Genomic DNA, 13,717 nt, shown 5'->3' on the forward strand with positions numbered 1-13,717 from the left:
GATGATTAAACTGATAAAAGAACGACGAGTTGTGCAAATATCGAAATGCGCAATGAGTTGAGTACCGTAAAACGGGGTAACTTTGATAATGCGGGTAACTTTGATAGCGCAAGACTCTCAACATACTAAACGAAGTAACAAAGTTCCTGTTAATCTGTTAAGCAAAACGAATGCAAAAGTAGAAAGTATTAGTATAACACTTCATGTTAAAGCTATTTTCGTTGGAATCAAGTACATTGGAGGATTTATATGCAAAAATGGAAAATTTATAAGATTTTAGCAATTTTGAAATGCTTTCAAACAATCTGTTCTACAATCACTATTTGATGAAGTCATAATGAATTCGTCACTTATACTTGATAGCCTAGTTATAGTAGAACTCGAATTCGGTCTCAAAACTCTTAGCGAAAACTATTTTTACAAACTGGGACCATTTTTGTAATCTAAGTCAGAAATTTCCATATAGCGTTAAACGCCTAAAGGTATGCAACGCCCTACAAATGTTCTGTAATTCATTCAATTTTGTTAGACTGATGCTCCATTATCAAAGTTACCCCAAAACAGAAAACCGACTTTCGATTATATGAAAAATTATATATCCAATAAGAATAAATCTTTAGGAAATCTATCAACTGCAATCGATAGTTTGGATACCAGTACTTGTTTTAAAAATATAAATTAAAATTCTTTGAAACAGCATGCATAAATATTCAAGTTTTCTTCGAAAAAACTATCAAAGTTACCCCGTTTTACGGTACAATTTTTCTTGCAATTTCATTAAAAGGCAAGTGGATGATATCAGCAATCATATCGAGATGCGTCGACAATATTTTGACATTTATGAAAATTGTGGTGAAATGACTCATTACAAACATAAAAGAGGTACGTAATGAGTCATTACGTCATTCAAATCAATTGCGTATTGGAGACCAGTGGATACCAGTGGATACGAGTAACTGACACTGTAGAAGACTGCAAGTGGTAGTCGAAATACGCGTATCTGTCAAAGATAAGCATTTAGGAGCGGAATTAAAAGGTACACGGTACTCCATCTACTTTTAAGTTTCTCTATTTGAGATTCTGCTCAGAGGATTCGAACATTCATTAAACAATTGCGTATTGTCTCTTACGAAAATGTATAGGGTAAAATCACCGGTTTTGTCCAGCCTAAGAGAAAATGTCAATAAAAATTATATGGAAAGCCCTATTTTACTATAAATATGCCAAATAAAAGCTTTCAATCCATATTATGCATGTAAAATATCGGAACTGAGCTTAAACCAGTTTTTCGCTTTGAAAATCTCGTTGGTCTATATAGGCCATCAGAACCAGTTTTGGCCATAGATTTAGTTTCGGTTCCTAAATTGGCCAATCACATTGATTTCTTACGAGAGTGGTCGAATTAGGAGTACCCTGGCCAAATTAGGTGTATGGGAGTTAAAATTATAAGGAAAATGGATTGTTTATCTTATGTTTTGAATCAACTCGGACGAGTAAATGAATGTACCGTAATTCGGGGTGTAGTTGATCAGTGGGGAAAAGTTGATCATTCACGTACCCACATGTATAAATTGTCGAGAGAGCTATGATTCGAATTCAATTAGCACAATTTCTTTGACGTCGTATTACCTGATGGCTGCTCTTGATGTTCCTATGTTCGGTTTGACATTCAAGATAATTATACCATGGAAAAACAGATTTTTTATGAAATGTTTGATGAACTGTTGAAGGGTTCTTCTCCAAACAATCGACTATTGACAAGGCAACATAAAGACACCATTTAAATAAACTGTTTCATACATTCCAGATATGTTCTGTGAATTTAGTTTTGAGTTTGCATTGTGAATAAACAATCATTTTCTTAGTAAAAAATGTATTTTTTTGCGCGCGAGTTGCTAATTTCAAAGAAAATTGCATACATTTAGGCGTTTAATATGGTGTGACAAGACAGACAGCCGTCTTGGTAGTGTCATTCTCAAAACACACCCAAGCCGTTCCCATAGGGGACATTAGCCACAAGGAAGTGACGTTTCAAGTAATACTGTTTCATATGGTATGCCCTCTTCAACATCTAATCCAATTTCTCTCGCCGTTCCCTTACGGTACCTATCCATCCAGTATTCATTGCTTTCTTCTCCATGCTCCCTCTTACTTCGAGCAAAATAGACCGATATGCCGATAAACAATTTCAAAAATCTTTATTTTAAGAAACTTATCGCAATAATTGATCAACTTCACCCCGGAATCAAAAACTCCACTTTTTGATTTTTAAAATATATTTTTGTAGTTAAATGAACATTTCGTCGAAATTTTGTTTGTATGATTGGATAGATATCCAACCAGTACATGTTTTAAAAATATATGGATAATAATGCATGCATTCTACTAGGAATTACACAACTGAATCGCTCAAAATTGATCAACTTCACCCCATTTTACGGTATCTCTATCATGTGAATGTGATCTACTGAACACAAAAGGTTCCATGCTGATTGACTATGTTTAACGGTGTATAATTCATTATGGCAACGACTGGCGTATGGCCAAAACTGGTGCTTCTACCCTAATATTGTTCACGGAAGTAGGACGTTTTTCATATTGTCGCGAAGAAAAACTGCATGTTAATATGAATAATTGCAAAATAGTTAGTTATGCAACAAATTGCAAAATTACATTTTTTTCAGCATTAGTCGTCTTCTACTTTCTACTTTTTGTCATTACATCCTCACTGAGACAGAGCCCGCTTCTCAGCTTAGTGTCCTTATGAGCACTTCCATAGTTATTAACTGAGAGCTTTTTTATCATTTTTGCATTCGTATATCGTGTGACAAATACGATGATACTCTATGCCTAGGATTTTTTTTACGAGAAGATCCTAGACCGACCAGGAATCGAACCCAAACAACTTCAGTATGGCTTTGATTTGTATCCGCGTACTCTAACTACTCGGCTTAGGAAGGCATGAGTCGTATATTTATCCAATGATGCTTGCCGAGGTCCCAAATGATGACCAATGACCAGAATCGATGTGGATTTCTAATATAAAAGAGTTTTTTTTGATAACTTGTTACAATTGGTGCAGAGCGTTAATGTCATTATTTGGCCAATTTTACAAGTGTTCAAGAGTATTTTCGGGCTGTCAATTTTCCGTCATGATCAGTTATATGACGGTCTTGTGAAAAACTTGACGGTATGTTTTGTGGGTATGGATTTAATCTTTGAATCATGAGTGCATATTAGCAAAATATTAAATTTGATTGGATGTAATTATGTTAACATATTGTTATAAATACATGACAGGCTTAAAATTGTTCATGTTTTGTGGCAATATGTCATCATATCTCAGTATTTGCGCAATACTCAAATAATGTATTTTTGATAAAGAGTTAAGAATTACTGAAAAGTTATGTGCATAACAAAATTATGTTCAAAAAGCTTTTCAGTCAGTTTTTAACTTTGAACACCATGAAACTACAACCAGGAAGGTAGACACTTCTGGGTTTCTCATATTGATTTTTCCATCTAGCTCCACATGGCTCGGCTCCACCCCGGAAAGTGGGCGTCACACGAAAGCTAGCAGAGAATGAATGGAGCTCAAAAATATTATCCAATATGATGGTGATGACTGTAACTTTGAAGCAGGTGTTGTTTGTCCATGATTATCCAATGTTCGGTATAGTTTGTCTTTTCCTGCACTGTTCTGAAATTTCCACATGTATCCAATTGGTAGCACTTTGAAACCAGCATTTCCGGGACTTTCTTCTGCAACAATAACCCTCCCTCACAATCGTTCCGGAAACCACAAACACAGTCCATTGATAGATGCACTATTCCAGCTGTTCCAAAGTTCCACACAACCATCACAATGCACTTGAATTTCAACGTTTTTTTTCTGTGGTTCCTGCGATTTTGTTCCACTTCACTTCATCCATCCAGCAGTAGTAGGCCGCAGATATATTCCATAATAATCGAACACCAGCAAAACCAGCAGCATGTTGATCCAGCCCGTCGGGTCGAAGGGGAATCATCAAGACGAATCAAGCGAAACACCACACACCAAACATGCAACGCAACGAAGCTAACAGAAAAAAAATCAACGTAAATTCGTCGAACAATAGCTTAATTATAGTAATTTATAATATGTTTTTTTTTTTTCTTTCACGATCTTTTTTGCTGTTTATGGTTGTTCAGGCCGGCGCTGGATTCGACGCTGGCAAAGTTAGATACAGTGCCAAAAACGGCGAACCCAGTCCAGACAAGAACGGTCCGATAATCATCCCTCACGAGGAAATCAAATTCTCTTTTGTGACTTGAGGGCATTCAAAAAACTGTTTTTTAGAATTCTTTCATTTCAGTAACAAGCTTTGGCTGCTGCTATAATAATGTGTTTCTCCGCTGTGTAAATTTCAGCCGCAGCGCCTTTGTGAACCGATCGCCCATTTTTTCCCCCTGTGGGCCTTCCGGAGGACTCCCGGTCCCCAGCACCCCAACAAGGGAAGTGGGTGGAGACGGCGGAGAGGGTCTCCGAAAAACAGGGGGAAAAAGTGACGTGGGTCGACCGACACTCGGGCGCGAACTAAAACATACAAAGGTTCGAAAGCTTGCGGCGAGGGTTCATGAAAACTCCTGGTCCAAGAGCGCTAGCGATGGATATTGCGGGCTGTGCTGCGAGAGAGAGCGAATGAATAAGCAAGCTGTGGAAGTGAAGGAGGGTCCGAAGCTTTTTTTTTTATTTTGGTTTTGGGAGTGCAAGGTGGTAGGGCCTGAGCAAGTCTGTCGGATGGTGGGATGTGGGTGTTTGAAAAAGTGTGAGGAGATTTGGCTTTACCTTAACTTGGGGAGGGTAACATGCAAGCTACTGTTTGGCAAATTTAATTGGAATAATGATTCTACCTTTAAAAAAAGATTTCTTCTATCTTTCTTATGAAAGAAAAATCCTATTTTATAGCTTGGTGTTCCAAGGACTATAACGGAAAATGTTTGTAGTGCCAAAATAGATAAAGAAACAATTTGATGATTTTAAGTGCGTTGAACATTACAATGCAGCTTGTTTTCTTAAATATCCATAGTATTTGAATACTCCTTGAAACAAACACCATATGTTTAATCCACACGAGTACAGCTTTCCCGGGAAGCACACGAGTCTGATAAAGGGTCATGTACAAATTACGTCACGCTCTAGGGGGGAGGTCAAGCCAAACGTGACAAGCCTTACAAAATTTTCGAAGGACTCATACAAAAAACGTGACAAAGGCGGGGTGGGAGGGAGTCGAAAAAGTCGAAATTTAGCGTGACATAATTTGTGTACCATCCCTAAGAGCAACGATTAAAGGTGTGCAAAATTGTGTAAAGGTTTCAGGCGTACATTCCATTTCGGTATATTCGAGTTCGTCTACCTTGGATCCTTGCTGACGGCTGACAATAACGTTAGTCGTGTAATACGGCGCATCATCAATGGAAGTCTGGCCTACTATGGCCTCCATAAAAAGCTGCGGTCAAAAAAGATTTACACCATGTACAAAACGCTCAAACGGCCATCCTGCACGTGCATGAAACGAGGGCGATGCGCAAGGAGGACTTGCAAGCACTTGGAGTCTTTGAACATCGGGTGCTTAGGACGATCTTTGGTGGTGAGCAGGAAAACGGTGTGTGCCGGTGAGGGATGAACCACGAGCTTGCCCAACTCTACGACGAACCCTATATCCAGAAGATATCAAAAGCTGGCAGGATACGATGGGCAGGGCATGTTACAAGAATGCCGAGCGGAAACCCTGCGAAGATGTTGTTCGCTTCGGGTCCGGTTGGTACAAGAAGCTGTGGATCGAAGCGAGCTAGGTGGGCGGATAAAGTGCGTTTCGATTTGGCGAGCGTGGTGCAGAACCGAGGATGGAGAGATGTGGCCACAAACCGAGTATTGTGGCGTAAAATTGTTGATTCAGTGTTATCTAATTAGATGTTAACTAAATAAATGAAAGAAAAAAATATGAAATGTTTAATCAAACTTTGACACACCTTAGAAATTAAAATGTTTAACAATTTTCCAATAGATTATGCAAACATATTCTAAAACATGATTCCAATCATACGGGGCATTGAGGTAGTCAAACCATGATTATACTAACAGCGATCACCAAAAACATAATAAAATTAGCATAAATTAAGAGGGCTTTAAAATAGCATAAATTCAGGACTTCCTCATAGCATAACGGCCATTTGGCATAATTTGGAAAAAATCTTTTTTTTTTCATTTTAAATACGTTTATGCTTTGTAATTTTAGCGTCACGTGGTATAAGGATCTGTAAAAATAAAAGAAGGCGCCAAGTGAATGTGATTATTTAGCTAAAGCTTGATTGGCAGCCAGTAGTTGCTGTATTTGGACCAGTTGATTTCTTGGGGCTAACAGGCACCATGAAAAAGTGTTAGTGATCTTTTTTTTAAGATGACAATAGCGCCTGCACGTTAATCTTTGAGTAAGCAATTGAGAGATTTAGAAATTAAAATTCGAGAAAAATTAAGGGCTTTTTGATATTGGCTTGTGATTGAGTACATGACATTCTGCTTATAAATCAGAAGCCACAACATAAGATAATCAATTTTGTCTGAGTTTACTAAAACAAGCACAAGATGACGACGATGCTTTAATATGAAAAAGTTGATGTTAAAAGGATGCGGAAGTTTAAAGATATAAGCTTTGCATTGAGAGCTACATTCAGAAGTATATAAGTGTGCTCACGAGTCCCCTACCCAATTGTCTTTCAGCTTAACGGAATCCTAGTATACTGCACTAGCCGGAATCTCACGAAAATTCTTAAAACGCGTGCCAGGTGATGTGCACCCGAGGAAATTCATTTCATGCGCTGCTAGGCGCTACGCTCGCCAACGGTATCCAAATTGTAAAACAACTGCTTAGTAACAAAGAGCCTCTAAAACTATTTTCACCTTATTATGTTGGTGACCAGATGATCTACTACATGATACGGCCTAAAGCTCGCGATCCGAGAATCACAATTTCGATTCTTGTTGTAAAATTGAAGCAGAAGGAACAAAACCAGATGTTCAACATAAACGAAAGGGAGTTCTACAACCCATCCGAAATGACAAGGTCGACTTTGGCGAGGGACTTTCAGAGATTGACGAGGTTACACAATGTTGGGCCAATTTGTGGGAGAACCCCAGTGGAATTGGAGACATGGCCACGGTCGTGGTAACCGCTCAGGATATACGTGAAGCTACCCGATATACCAGGAATTGGACTGCACCAGGACCCGATTTTGTGCGCAATTTTTGGTATAAAAAACTCACAACAATCCATGGGCGGATGGCGGAATGCTTCAATACGGTACTAGGAGACCCCACGCAGCTACCGGAATTCATCACCAGGGGTGTCACATTTCTTCTGCCAAAGGACCATAACACAGCTGACCCAGCGAACTACAGACCAATAACGTGCCTTTCAAGTCTGTATAAAGTGCTATCGTCGGTAATAGCGAGGAGGGTGTAAGCCCAAAAGCAAAGGAACCTGAGTATGGCGTACATCGACTACAAAAAGGCATACGACTCAGTACCGCACTAGTCATCAGGCTGATGCAACACGCGATGGGGATGTGGAGCACATCCCTACACATTATCACAGTTGTGTTACGGTCCAGGACTCTCAGCATCAGGAGGCGGATTTTTGATGGCGATACCGTTAGTCCGCTGTGGTTTTGCCTAGCCATGAGCCCCCTCAGTAAAGCACTCAACCAATGCAACTATGGCTACCAACTGAAAAATGGGGAAAGGAGCACGAAGGTTACCTACACCTTCTATATGGACGACCTGAAGATATTTGCGGAATCAGTGCAGAGGCTGCATCAACTGTTGCAGCTAGCTACGACATTCAGTAACGACATCAATTCATCTACGTCGGGGTCAAATTATGGATGCCAGCTGTTTCCGCGTTATCGAGCAGGAGGAGATTCGGAATATGGTTGAAGGTGAAACTTATAAATACCTCGAATTCGTGCAACTTAAAGGTATTCGCCACACGATGATCAAGAAGGAGCTGCAGGAAAAGTTCTTGTCTCGTGTCAACTGTATTTTGGAGAGCTTTCTGTCTGCCGGCAACAAGATGAAGACGATCAACACGTTTGCTGTGCCCCTGTTGACGTAAAGTCTCCGGGTGGTAAAGTGGACCAAGACTGACTTGGAGGCGATAGAACGAGCAGTACGAGTGGCGTTCACCAAACACCGAATGCGCCACCCAAAATCGTCCATTGAGAGAGTCACTCTGCCATGTGCAGCAGGAGGAAGAGGCGTCACCGATATCCAGGCACTATGTGTCTCCCAGATCCAGCAGCTGCGGGCATATTTCGTAGAAAGCCAGAACCGCCACGAAATTTACCGCACTGTATGCGAAGCTGACCACGGCTTCAGCGCCCTGCATCTGGCGCAGGAGGATTACCAGCTGAACTGCGACATCAAAACCGTCGATAAGATGATCGCAATGTGGAAGCAGAAGGAGTTGCATGGAACGCACCCCCATCAACTGGAGCTCGAGCACATCAATAAGGTGGCGTCAAACACGTGGCTGGTGCGGGGTGACCTCTTCTCAGAAACAGAAGGTTTCATGATAGCCATCCAGGACCGGGTAATTGCGACGAAGAACTATCGGCACTACATATTGCACGAAGACGTGGAGGACCGCTGTAGGAAGTGCAATTCAGTAGGGGAGACTATCGCTTGCCCTTAAGCACAACTTGGTGGATCGATTTGTGCCCTACTACAAGTACCTGCCTGACCCGGTTCTGTTAAATAGTTGCATAAAGCTGTACTGGGATCATAACGGACGTCCTCATCCGTGCCAACCGCCCCGACATTGTAGTCTACGACAAAAGGATGAAACGAGTTACACTCATCGACATCGCTGTACCGCTGGACCACAATGTCCAATCAACGTTCTCTAACAAGATAGCGAAGTACCACGACTTGGCGGAGGAGTTGAAGCAGATGTGGCACCTAGAGGACGTCCGTATAGTTCCGGTAGTCCTCTCAGCGACCGAAATTATCCCAAAATCTGGAATTGAGGAAGGGCCTACACATAATTCAAAAAGCGGTGATTCTTGGAACCTGCAGTATAGTGAGACGGTTCCTGAACCACCACAACTGAAAAGCTCATCCAGCAGACTCATTAGGATAAGTTAAACCGACGAATGAGATCCACAGAGCCTAATCCCCTTTGGCATACAGATTGCTCGGGGTAGGTGAAAGTTTAGCTGAGAAGTGCCAAAGCTCTATAAAAATAATAATAATAATTTAATAAGATTGAAGAAACTTAAGTCAAAAACCAAGTTCATTCATTATTGGAAATAACGAGAGAGAAATATTCAGAGAGCAACAAAACATTGACATTACTTTCTGGTGCCATGCTACTTCTATCACTCCATCTTCAAGTGGTGTACGAACGAGGACCCCAGTCAGAAGTGTTTCAATTTACAAAAAATGATGTACTCAACATATTGACTTTTCAAATTATGCCAAATGAACTTTATGCCAAATGGCATTATGCCAAATGGGTTACAGCCAATTAAAAGCTTTCATTTAAAAATTGAACATTTAAGCGTAAAACTTGTTAAAAGCGGAGTTTTTAAAAACATAATAAAATGATTTCGCATCATAATTTTTCAAATTAGATACAAGTTTTCTGGAAGGCCCTTTTTGAATTTTCATGCCTAATATGCAGTGGTATATAAAATAAACATAATTTATAATGTGCAGTCGGCTCTCCAAATCTCGATGTCTCTTTCTTTGATCCTTTTAATCTGCACATCATTTCACTGTCCACGTCTCAAAACTTGTACATCTCGTTGATTTTCATTCTCGATTTTCTCTACTACAGTCGACTCTCCATATCTCGATATTGAAGGGACCATCGATATAGAGAGAGATCGAGACATAGAATACATATAAATTGTAACATAGAAAATGCTTTAAGGTGTGTAGCATCATCACCATCATCATCGATGCTACAACGACGATGCAACATCTCGCCCGATCGGTAATACTATTTTAAATTACAATAGCGGCTATCGTTCCTTGAATTCATCAATTGAACTTAAATTCTATAGTCTATACAAATCTATTTTTTGACCATAAGAGGCAATGCCCTCAAATGTATATATAAACACTGTAGGTAGCTCTCAGAAATATAGTTTTTATTCTACTCGCACAGCAAACAGTCTTTGCTTTCTTTCGTTCGCCAAAGGTGTTTTATTTTAAACTTTAATGTTTGGAAATAATTTTTGGGTCTTAGAGGGAAAAAAGTTCATATCAGCGGAATAAAAGTTCATTATTATTTCATTAAATCTGACTGATCTGTCGGAAAAATGTCACCACAATTTAAAATTTAACCTTGGTTTTACAAAAAATAGTTTGGTTGTATTAGAAACAATCCTATTTTGGTTAAGTTTCTGGTCTAAAAATTAGTGACTATTTTGAAAATGTAATATTCCTGTCAATAAAGTATCGATATTTTTAGTTTATGGGGTCTATTTTATAAGTCGAGTCGATCAAAATGACTCGACTGGAGTCACTGTCGACCGAAAAATTCGCTCGACTCAGCTCTGTCACTCGAGTTTTTCGACAGTTGTCACTCTATGTGACTGGATTACTATGGGAGTCGAGGGGTGACATCTGAAATATGCATGCTTGCTCTGATCGACAATGAATACAGACGAGTCACATGAATCTGCTCGAATTATAAAATAGGCCCCTAAGTCGGTAAACTTTTGTCCCACACAAGTTTCGAACTCATGCCCCACTGGTGGGGCAATAGTTCGTTTTGGACAATCAATTGCGATACTGATAAACTAAAATAAGGTAAATATATTGACGAAAAAATGTTCAGCAAAATTTCAGCCAATATGTTGTCAGTTCACTGTGTGATATTTGTTTCTATTCAACCGTGTCTAGTTTTTTTGAAATTATTGATTTTACCGCTTAAGTCGAACTTATGCCCAACCTTACTCTTTTCATTAAAAAATATCTTTGTCTCAATCCCTCCATAGCTTGATGGTTACTTCGATATAGAGATTGCGAGAGTTGACTGTAATTGACGTTTTTTCATATTTCTTACAAAAAAAATTCTGCTCAAAATCCTGTTTTTTGGAAGGTGGGAAAAATTTAATAATATCATAATCGACTTAACTTTTTGAGAAACTTATTAGTCTATCTGGAATTTATATGATTGTAAATATGTGCAAGGAAACCCAAAACAAAAGGAATTATTTAGCTTAAAGGTGTCTCTTGATGTTTCAAACTTATAGTCAGTGGTTTGTTTTTCCATACAAAATATCTGAGTTTGAGGATTTGTGATTATGAAACGATGATGGTCGAGCCTTAATGCTGAGCCACAACGCACTGCAACAAGTGTTAACAGAAAATTTATAAATTAACTTTCAAAACCTGCCGTGCTGCGTTACCACTCACATCATTGTGGCTTTTACTGGTGGTGTTGTATCCTCAAAATATCTTTATGAAACAATATAAAAGGTTCATGCTGTACAATAGAAGATGGAGTAGCATTCCTATTTACAGCTTATAATTCATCCCTACACTAAGGCAAAAAAACTTAATAATTTCTTAAGGAACAATTATGATTTGGCGCCACAACGATTATTGTTGAAATTTTTAAGTTTTACTTATGATTTTGGTGAAGATTTTCATTACTAAATTTCATAAGTCAATCTATGAAAAACAGTACTAAGCGCAATGGTGATTGCTTATTTAAATCATCAATCACTAATAACGGTTGCCTTCTATCTCAGACGAGCGCAAAAATTGGCATGTTTTGATAACATGTAATATAACATCGAAAGCGGAGCAGTTTTTCTAGCGATTGCTATGAAAATTATTTCAAGTAATGGTTCTTAAATATTTCAAAGCTCTCACTTATGAAACATATGATCCCATTTTTGAAATGGTTAAGCGTTCAATGAAACCATAATTTGGATGATTCATAAGTCATGATTTATGGAAAATCTAAGTATTTTTGCCTCAGTGTAGCTTCCTCCACGCCTTCAATAAGGCAAATCCAAACCAAAGCTCCTCGATTGCGACGATGATGACGGCATGGCATGCTCCGTTTCGAATCAATTCAGTATTTGGGGAGGACTTGGAAATCGCTCGAATCGTTCCTCCCTGTCTGTTGGCTCTCTCATCACGTTCGGTCTCGCTCTTTTCATCATGAGGAATCGACACGAGAGAATTTGTATCGCAGCCAGCTGCGATTTTCTATACCTATCATTAAAACCGTCGACATAGGTACGAGAAACAAAAAAGCAGTTTAATTACCTGCCAAAGTGTTTGTAGGAATGGTGCATTAGTGTCCTTATTTTTTACGCTTCGCCTGCATGTGTTACTTCCGATCGCTTCGATGGTAATGTTATTTTAACCCCAATTGCCGATCGATATTCCTTTCCGCTTAGAGCTCGCAGAGATAGGTGCTTTGAGTTTTTTATGCTGTTTACACTTTCACCACCACCATCCACGGGTTGTTTTCCAGCAGGGGTGGAAAATTTCACCCTACACTCCGAGCCAAGGGGTGCCACCACTCATCGAAGGGTGATTGGAAATCGGATTTGGTTTTTTTTTTCCTTCGAATTGAACATTTTGTACAGTAGGACAGCTGGAGAAGTTTATTGCGTAATCACGTTTCAGAAAATCAAACGCTGATGATGGATGAGACGACGCTGAGTTTCAGCTTTTACCGAGCTCTGTCCCCGACAAAGGCCATCGCTGCGACAATTGCGTTTTATTTGCTAAAATGATACATTGCTCAATGGAATCCGTGAGTGAGCTCGAGTTATAAGCGAACAGTCGTGCATAGCAACGAAATAAATTTAATTCCCAGTGTCGCCTACTTAGTTGTGTCTCTGCCTCCATCCGACCATCATCGTCGTCTACCCGGTTGGCCTCGGACGGAAAAAAAAGTACATTTGTTCCTTCTCGATACTCTTCCCACGGCGTGTTTTCAGCGAAGGTTTTTTATTTTTTTTTTAAATCTTTATTAGAGTGTATTTTAACACACAAGGGCTAGTTCTACACTTTTTCAGCGAAGGTTTTTTTACAAAAAAAAAAAAAAAAAAAAAAAAAAAATAAGTATCTTCAAATCTTTAACTGTTCTAAGAGAGTTACATCAATCATTCCACATAGTCATGAAAAAAACAATTTGTAGAAAGATTCTGAACAATGTTTTATTATAATAATGGTCTTCCGGATAAGATCTAAGATAAAATCACATCTGTTTATTTAATGTTCTTATCTTGGGCCGCGTTTATAAATATTGGGGTTCGGGGACAATGTCTTGTGGAGGCTTTTTTCTTAGACTTTTTAAAAATTATAAACAACGGACTTAAATAAAATTGCATAATCAAATTTTGGTTTCATTCTCAAGAATAAAATGTATGTGTTTACTATATATTAATACATTTAAGTCTTCTTCTTCTTGGCATAAACGTCCTCGCTGGGGCAGAGCCTGCTTCTCAGCTTAGTGTTCTAATGAGCACTTCCAACGTTATTAGGGTTTCAATGCTAGTAATGGATCCCTTAGTAGCTGAAACTCACCCTCGACGCTTTTTCGCAATGATATCTCAGACGGATAAACGTTTTGTGGAGTCTAACAACAAGTTCAATGTCTTTACTTCATAGTACGCCTATGAAACACACAAAATCATTCGA

General features: G+C 39.1%; 2 long non-coding RNA genes across 2 annotated transcripts; one reads left to right on the plus strand and one right to left on the minus strand.

Moving 5' to 3' along the window:
- Window positions 1-3,895: 3,895 nt before the first annotated feature.
- On the minus strand, window positions 3,896-4,840 carry LOC110679698. The gene is made up of 2 exons (XR_002502713.1): window positions 4,247-4,840; window positions 3,896-4,078 (listed from the first exon to the last, which is right to left on the minus strand). It is a non-coding gene; the product is annotated as an uncharacterized LOC110679698 (long non-coding RNA).
- LOC110679699 lies at window positions 4,008-4,280 on the plus strand. The gene is made up of 2 exons (XR_002502714.1): window positions 4,008-4,098; window positions 4,192-4,280. It is a non-coding gene; the product is annotated as an uncharacterized LOC110679699 (long non-coding RNA).
- Window positions 4,841-13,717: the final 8,877 nt, after the last annotated feature.

This window comes from Aedes aegypti, chromosome 3 (genome assembly GCF_002204515.2).
Source record: "Aedes aegypti strain LVP_AGWG chromosome 3, AaegL5.0 Primary Assembly, whole genome shotgun sequence".
NCBI classification, from domain to species: Eukaryota; Metazoa; Arthropoda; class Insecta; order Diptera; family Culicidae; genus Aedes; species Aedes aegypti.